General features: G+C 46.8%; 1 pseudogene; it reads right to left on the reverse strand.

The window, feature by feature from the left end:
• Positions 1-787: 787 nt before the first annotated feature.
• LOC120874075 lies at positions 788-7378 on the reverse strand (annotated as a pseudogene).
• Positions 7379-8327: the final 949 nt, after the last annotated feature.

Genomic DNA, 8327 nt, shown 5'->3' on the forward strand with positions numbered 1-8327 from the left:
GATGAAGACAGTCCATTTCATTACCCCTTATAATTCCTGTGAATGAGAAGGTGGTGGAGTTGGTGGGTCATCACAAGCTCTTTCATGTCCTATACCATCTCCCAGTCACATTCTTTTGGCCTCCTCTCCCCAGCTTCAGTCATGTAGTTCTGGAGGGAATTGACAATCATGTGTGCTGCTGGGTCAGACACCAAGAGCATGTAAAGCCAGTCATAGGACCCCATGGCCCTGCCAGGATGGCTGATCCAGGACTCTACATGTGATCTGAGGTGGGTCATTTAGAGGACATCTTTGAACTCTGATGTCTTCAATCTTTTCTTTCATTATTGGAGATGTCTTCAGGATATAAAACCCTGGGGCAGGTGGCTTGGACTCCCTAACTAGCTGTAGAATCTTTGGGAAGAAAGTTGCAGGCTCAGACCATCAAAGAAGAGGGAATGAAAGAGTGAGAGTGTGAAATAGAGACCTGATGACTTCTAATTTCTTGGGTCCGGTCACTGAGATCTTTGTATTTGCTCTGAGTCTTGTGTCCTGGATTCCCAGAATCATTTCAGAGAGTCTCCCCTTTCCTTGAAGCCAGTTGGAGGCTGGCTCCTCTCAACTGTGATTCAGACTTTGTTCTAGATCCTTCCCAATCATTGTACCCCTCCCAGACACAAACAGAGGCACCTGTTTGTTTCAGCACCATTACGAGTGAAATCCTTTATTCTTTACTGAGAATAGGGTGTATAGTTCACCAACAGATATAGTTCACCAGCATCCTGGGCAGGAGTACCCTAAGTGTGATTTAATGTTTGCTCAGAGTGCCCTTACTGATTCCTGAACCACACGAGCATTTATACTGCCTGTGCCAGGCAATCCTGTCATTTCCTCCATCAGAGACTGAGAAATACATCCTCAGGAAGATGTCACCCATGATCCAGGTCTCTCTAGATGTCCTCACTGTGTTCTCTTTAAAGGTGGTATAGAAGTGGCCTCTAGAATCTTGGGTGAGTCAGATACACACACCAGTCAGCCTGAGCCCCTATAAGATAGTCCCACAAATATCTAGACCTAACACAATTCTTGAGTTTATTTCCCTCTTTTGGTAAGTATCAAGGGAGTTTCTCCTTAGCAGAGGATATGAGAATTCATCCACAACAAAAAAGGGCCAAGACATGAGGTTGCCATGAGGAAGGGTGTGGGGGAGGGGAGGACTGGGAGTTGGGTATACAGAGGGATGATAAACAACAAAGTCCTACTGTAGAGTATAAGGAGATATATTAACTATCCAGTAATAAACCGCATGAAAAAGAATAAGAAAATAATCTATATTTCTATATGTATATAACTGAGTCACATTGCTGTGCAGCAGAACTTAACGCAACACTGAAGATTAGCCACACTTCAATAAAATTTTTAGAAAAGAAAAAGAGTGTCCATAGTTCTCCTCTTTCCCTGTTTCTTTCCTTCTGTCTCTGCTCCTTATTTTCCCTTCAGAGAATGCTGGTTCTCCTCCTGCATCCGCACAATCCTTACTTTATTAAAAATTTTTATTTTGTATTGGAGTATAGCTGATTAGCAATATTCTGAGTTTCATATGGACTGTAAACGGACTCAACCATATGTATCCATGTATTCTGGTCCCCAAAATACTCCTCCCATCCAAGTTGTCATATAATTAATTGGAGTTCCCTGTGCTACACAGTAACTTGTTGTTGGTTATCCACCTTATATAGAGCAGTGCCCACAACACGTTCTTGAAGACTTAACTTAGGAACTCAGGGAATCCTTCTTCGGCCGGTACTCACCCTCCTTGGCCACTTCAGGCTTGGGTGGGTAACGTATTCTTGTTCCCCATCCCCACCGGTCAGTCTATAGCCCTCATCACCCCAAGTAAGTCCCCAGTGGCCCAATGCAGAGCATCTTGGGATGCCATTTGCTTGGAATCCAGTGCCCCTTTGACTAGAACCAAGCAACCCTCCATATGGCCCATGAGTTTACAGTTTTAGAATTCCTGAAATTCTCTCCCTTCCTCAAAGTCTTCTTTGAGCTCATCAGCCAGCTCTGAACACCCCTAGGGAGCTGACATGAAGCCTCCACCCTGTGCCAGGGCTAAGCAGTCACTGTGAACCATTTATTCACATTAGCATCCATCCTCCTCACAGAAGGGTTGGGTAGCCTGACTCACAAAGGGGGCACCCGGCCAGAGCTATGGGAAAATGCATCTGAGAACTAGGGAGACCATGTAATTTATCATCCAAATCAGGAAAACTGCGGATAGGGAAAGGAGACTGTTAATCCCTATGGTGGGACAGCACACTGGGACTGTCCCCAGCCATTCTCCTTGTCACATGACTTATTCAGGGACTGCTAGAGCTGACTTTCCATGTTCATCCGTCTGAGGGTTCAGACTGAACTGAAGCTCTTTGAACACTGAGGACCTGAGTGTTCCCCTCTCCTTGTGACTCCCACCATGCCAGCATGGCCTGGCGTCTCCACATTTACTTCAGGATGATCAGTGTCCCAGACGGCCCTTTACTCTCAAGTGGTTCATGTTGCGGGAGGCTCTGGCACAGCCACAGGGCTCAGCAGCATCTGCAGTAGTGCCAGATGGCCTGCAGAGGGCGCCCTTCTCCAAGCAGCAGGCCTAGTGTTGTTTCAAGTTCCTATTTGAGAACCACCCCTCAGGCTTCTCCCCTCACCTTGAGGATGTAGGCTTGAGCTGGGACTGGGTAGTTGATACCATTGATGGTGAGGATAATAGAGGTCAGGGTATTGACTGAAAAACATGAAACGTAGTGCTGTTGGAGAGAGAGGGAGAGAGGTTGGCCCTGGGGATCCTTTTTTGCTTGGAGACTGGAGGTGACCCTGCGGCATGACCCTGTGGCGCCGATGAATTTCTGGATGTTTTTGACCAGTGTTCTTGGGCCAAGGATCAGTGATATCACAGTGTCCACAAGGGCTTCACAGCCACCAGAACAAGCAATAACCTTTCTTTTCTTGGAGATGCTGAGAGACAGTGTGACAAAGCATGGATCAAGGTCACCCTGAGTCTCCCCAGAGCTGCCCCCTTTCTGACTGTCTCCTAAACAGCCCTTTGTCTTCTGCCTTCTTTTCCTTTGCTCCTGACATGGCACCTTCTTTGACATTCTTGAATGCAGTACTTGAATACACCAGTTTCTTTTGCACCTTGACACAAGCTAGTCTTCCTTCCTATAGGAGCCCCCTCCTCTTTGACTAGCAAATTTCCCCTCATCTTCCATATTCCAGCTTAATTGTCATGGTTTCAGGGAAGTCTTTCCCCCAGTGTTGATCAGTCTCCTTCCTTGATAGTCTCTGTAGACACTTCCTCATGCCTGCTGCTGCTGCTGATGCTAAGTCGTTTCAGTCGTGTCCAACTCTGTGCGACCCCATAGATGGCAGCCCACCAGGCTCCGCATTTTAGTGGGTTGCCAGTGCCTTCTCTTCTTCATGTCTAGCAAGTACCAAAGCCAAAATTCACTATGTGGGCAAGTCACTTCATGTACATCTACCTTCTTAGATGTAAGGGTGAGTTTTATTCTCCTTGCCTCCCTCAAGTGTCTGGCACACAGTGGATTCCCAAAGCTTGTCTGTTCAATGAGTGAATGAAGACTGAGAAAACAATAAGAAACCTCCAGAGAGCTGTATATGGTGGGGAACAAATAATGGGTTGCACACAGAGTGAAGACAGAGATTTGCAGGGCAGCAGATTCTCATAGTAGGGGGAGAGGGGCTCCTCTGGGAGAGAGTGTCTCCCAGCACTGCTCCTACAACCAGCTCAGACCCTGAGACCCTAGCCAGGAAATACATGACTAGCCCACACAAACTCCCAAGGAGAGGTCAGCTTTTGTCTGAGGGTATCCCACAGAATCCTATCAATTATGCCTCCTGTCCTCAGGTCATTCCTGGATCCCACCTTCCTGATTCTCTGTAATAGCCCCTGCCCCGCTGTGTGCCCAAGAACTTGGCGTGTATTTTTTTTAGTTGCTTTCAGGTCTTAAGACTGCAGGCAACCTCTCTCCACTGCTGGGTAGCTGCTCCCTAAGAAAACCAATTTTCCCCATTTTCTCAGGACTGTCGCTGTTTTTTAACTGACATTTATCTGTACTGAGAACTTCCTATGTCCTAGGTAGCCCTCAACAGTCGGTCATCTTATCATAACTCTGTTCTTGATGGAGATATTCTCTCTGATCCTTTGTTCACCACACTGTAGAGTCCTCTAACCATGATCCCGACCTCAAAGGGCAGTGGGTGTAGCCTTCTCCGAGCTACACAGACCTCTCTGGTGCCTTTTAGGACCGTGGGGACCTTTTAACCCATGAGGATTATGAACACATGGATTGTTTGTGTATCTATGTGCTTGTGTCTTTGTTTGTATGTGTGTTTGCATGTGTCTCTGTGTGTACTTGTGTTTCTCTCATTAGCTATGCATGTTTTTATGTGTTAATGTGTATGTTTATATGTGTCTGCTTGTGTGTTTCCACGTGTCTGTGTGTCTGTCTCTGTCGTTGAAGGTGGTGTATATGTCTGTGTGACTGTGTGTCTGAGAATGCATTTGTGTGTGTGTGCCTGTGTCCACGTACAGTAGTGGGAGCATCACTTGGGCTGACCCTCAGAGGGAGAGGCTTACCGGTCCATGTGTACACTCCAGTCACCTGGTTCAATCAATGGTACCCAGTTGAGCTCTCCCTTGTAGTAGCGGTGGTCTACCCCACCAAACATCACCACACTGCCCTCCTGCTCGTCTCTGTAGAGAGAAGTGAGGGGGGAATCCTTGGAGGACAGTAACAACAGCACTGTCTGAGAGCTGTGCTTGTCCACGCATCAAGGCCCTAATAAGGTCCCCATGTACAGATGCAGAAATAGTGTCTAGGAGAGAGAGAGATCCAGACTGAGGTCTGTTACTGTCTCATGAGTGACACAGAGGAGGTTAGAAGCTGGATCATTTGTCTGAGCTCCACCCACTATGTCTTTGAAAGATGCCCTCCAGCGACCTGAGTGCTCAGACACCCTCAGAGGATATGGTGCTGAAGTATTTGGCTTCCCCCTTGTCCATCTTGTCATTTTTCAGGAATTTCAAGGCCTGGGAGTTCTAAGGGTGTGGGTTCAGGTCACCCAGAGTTGGCTCCACTGGCCTGTGACCTCCACTGTCCAAAGGGCCCCACACTCAGAAGGGACCCCACCTCTGCTCTCCCTGCCTACAATGCCTAATATTTCTTGAACAAGGTCTCCCACACTTTTGTGTCCCACACTTTCATTTTTCACTGGCTCCACAAATGGGGTAGCTGGCCTTGGGCTCTCTTTTAAATGCTAATGAGGAAGGAAAGATATCCACCATCCTTCTCCTTCCTTCCTTATCAAACTCATAGGCAAGTCGTATTGCTTTTTCCTCCAAATTATTTCCTGTTGCCTTCCATTAGCCTCCCTCATAACTAACCCAGCTACACCAAGTTACTGGTCTTGAGCCCAGGAGCAGGGTTGTGTTCCAATAAAATTTTATTTATAAAAGCCAGTGGTGAAGCCAGGTAGGGCCATGAGGCCATAGTTATCCTTGGTTATATTACTCTCAGGATACTTCTTTATCAAGTGTTCTATAATTTTTGTGCAACTGAAAATATCTTACAGCTAATTTGGAGAAAGGAATTGTCCATCTCAGACTTACTTGCTCAAGTAGAAGGCAAAAACAAGCTCAGAAATGGCACCTTCATTCTTCAGCTTGTCAAATATGGGAGTGGCCCCAGAGAGGATATGTTGGGATGGTTCAAGCCCAAGACGCCATCAGATCTTCTGCCCTCAAACTCGTATTCCACCATGCTTAGACCGAATGGCTGGGCAGTACTTGCAAGGTCCCCAATCTGTGGGAGAGAAGAGTGTTCCCACGTACATATACGTGAAGTGGGGCTAGGACTGGGCTGGGGTTCATTGCCATTAGATCCTCAGACAAGAATTGAGGCTGGGCTCTGTCTTTGATTGCCCACAGATGGTTAGAGCAAGGTGGAAGGGGAATTTGGGTTCCATTTGAAAGAGGCTGTGAATTTTAAAACATTTGCCCTTCTGAAAAACACCACCTGAGTGAGTCAGATGGGCCTCATGGCTTCTGTCCAGGTGGGGCAACCAGAGTCAGGCCAGGTCGCAATGGTGACACCTTATGGATAAATCAATCCAGAGCAAGATAGCCTTCTCTTTGGCATCACTGTGACCTAATGACAGGAATGGACTGTATTCTCTGTAATGTACTGTGGATTCTGTGTCTGTCCAAGAAGACAAGCCGAAAACACAATCTTGCTTGCAGGGTTCTATGAAATTATTGCCTGGGGAATTCACTTTTGGGGATATGTGTATATTTCTGTGAGTGTGTATGAGAGAGAAAGAGAGAGAGGCGAACTACTCAAGTATTTTGGGGGAGGCAGGCCATAGGTTTATTAGACTCTCAAGGGTCCTCTAGAGTGATAACTCATTTATCAGGCCCCTTGACTTCTCAGGCATCCAGTTTCCCACTCTGGATTGCTGAAGCCCTTGACTGCCCCCAAGGTCCCCAGATCAGTTTTATCCTGTCCCCAAACACCCCACAGCAACTTCAGTCCCGAAAAGCCAGCCTAATTCCCCCCTTTGCCACATATATGCTCTCAGCAAGGCCCTTGCTGTCTGGACCTGTTTCTTCATATGTCTCATGAGCTAATCAGAGTAACTGCTTTGTGGGGTTGTTGCAAAATTAAACCAGTTATCACCTGAAAATGGCTGGAACAGTCTGTGAATATAAAGGTGGGTGCTTTTTTCCTGTCTTCTTGCTCCTAGCAAAATGAATCTTGAACTGCTCATGGGCAGAGGAGCTGCAAGTCCACACCTCAAGCCACTCTCTGGGTTAGCTAGTCCGTTTGCTCTTGTGTTACCACGGGCACTGCCTCTCCAGGGACAGGATCCTGTGGGTAAGATGGCCAATGTCTATGGGAGTTAGGCTAGGAAGGGTCCTGCCAAACGGTCCTGAATCTGTTTTGCAAGTAGAGGTCACTCCATAGCAAGTCCTGATTCAGCTTCTCTTTACACATTACCCAAATGTTGTCATAAGCAATAAATCAATTCATGCTCCCAGATACATAGGTGATCCTGAAGGTCTTTTGGATAGGCCAGAAGATGGAAGACTTGTAATGTCTGAACGTAACTTGTGTAGCTGCAGACCCAAGAGATGAGTGTCATCAGGTGCCAAGGGTGGAAACAGGGCAGCAGGGCAAGTGAAGGATGGTCTGGGTACGGGGTGTCTGTACTCACAACAGGCTGGATGGGGGAAAAAGAGGGAGGGCACACACAAGTCAGATGAGCCTGTGTCAAAGATAACCTGCAATTCCTGAGGGCATGTTCCAATGGTGATGTTACCCATGTAGACCAACTACAGGGAGAAGGAGGGAGTGGGTTAGTGCAGAACTGGCTACCTTCTGTTCCCACACTGATGTCTCCCTCTCGGTTTATATATCTCTTGAGATCACTTTCCAACCACTGTGGAGCTCACAGCCTTTTTTGTCACAGAGGTGCTTGCATTTGATTTTTTTTTTCCTGTGCTACATTTAATGCAGGATATTGATTCTATGACCAGGCATTGAAATGTTACCTCTGGCATTGGAAGTGCAGAGGCATAACCACTGGACCTCCAGGAACTTTGGACATCCAGGAAAGTCCTGGTGCCTTCATTTGAGAAATTCTGTAGTCTTTTCAAATGCAGTCTTAGCACCCCCTACTCCAGGAGGTCCTTCTTGATCAACCCCAGGCACTAACTCTAAACTCAGACCACATTCGAGCAACACCACACAAGTGACCCTTTCATTTGACATGTATTTACTGTTTGCCTATCTCTCAGGCTGACATGGGCATTCTTGAAGACAAATAAGCCCTTTTTCTCATATAAAAACAGTAAGCATTGTGTTAGATTCTTATGGCCTTACATTGAATATGGGTTCAGTAACTTTTTCCTGCTGTGATTCTTGCATCTGTGGAAACTGAATTCCTCTGCCTGGTTATTCACAATTGCTTTGCAGTTGGTTCTACCTTCTGATCAGAGATGGTTCATTCTTCATCTGTAACTAGTTGATTCCCTTAGTTCAGAAGGAGCTGCTGCTGCTGCTAAGTCGCTTCAGTCATGTCTGATTCTGTGCAACTCCATAAACAGCAACCCACCATGCTCCACCATCCATGGAATTCTCCAGGGAAGAACACTTGAGTGGGTTTCCATTTCCTTCTCCAATTCAGGAAAGTGAAAAATGAAAGTGAAGTCACTCAGTCGTGTCGACTCTTAGCAACCCATGGACTGCAGCCTACCAGGCCTCTCCGATTTG

Source organism: Oryx dammah, unplaced genomic scaffold (assembly GCF_014754425.2).
Source record: "Oryx dammah isolate SB20612 unplaced genomic scaffold, SCBI_Odam_1.1 HiC_scaffold_15, whole genome shotgun sequence".
NCBI classification, from domain to species: domain Eukaryota; kingdom Metazoa; phylum Chordata; class Mammalia; order Artiodactyla; family Bovidae; genus Oryx; species Oryx dammah.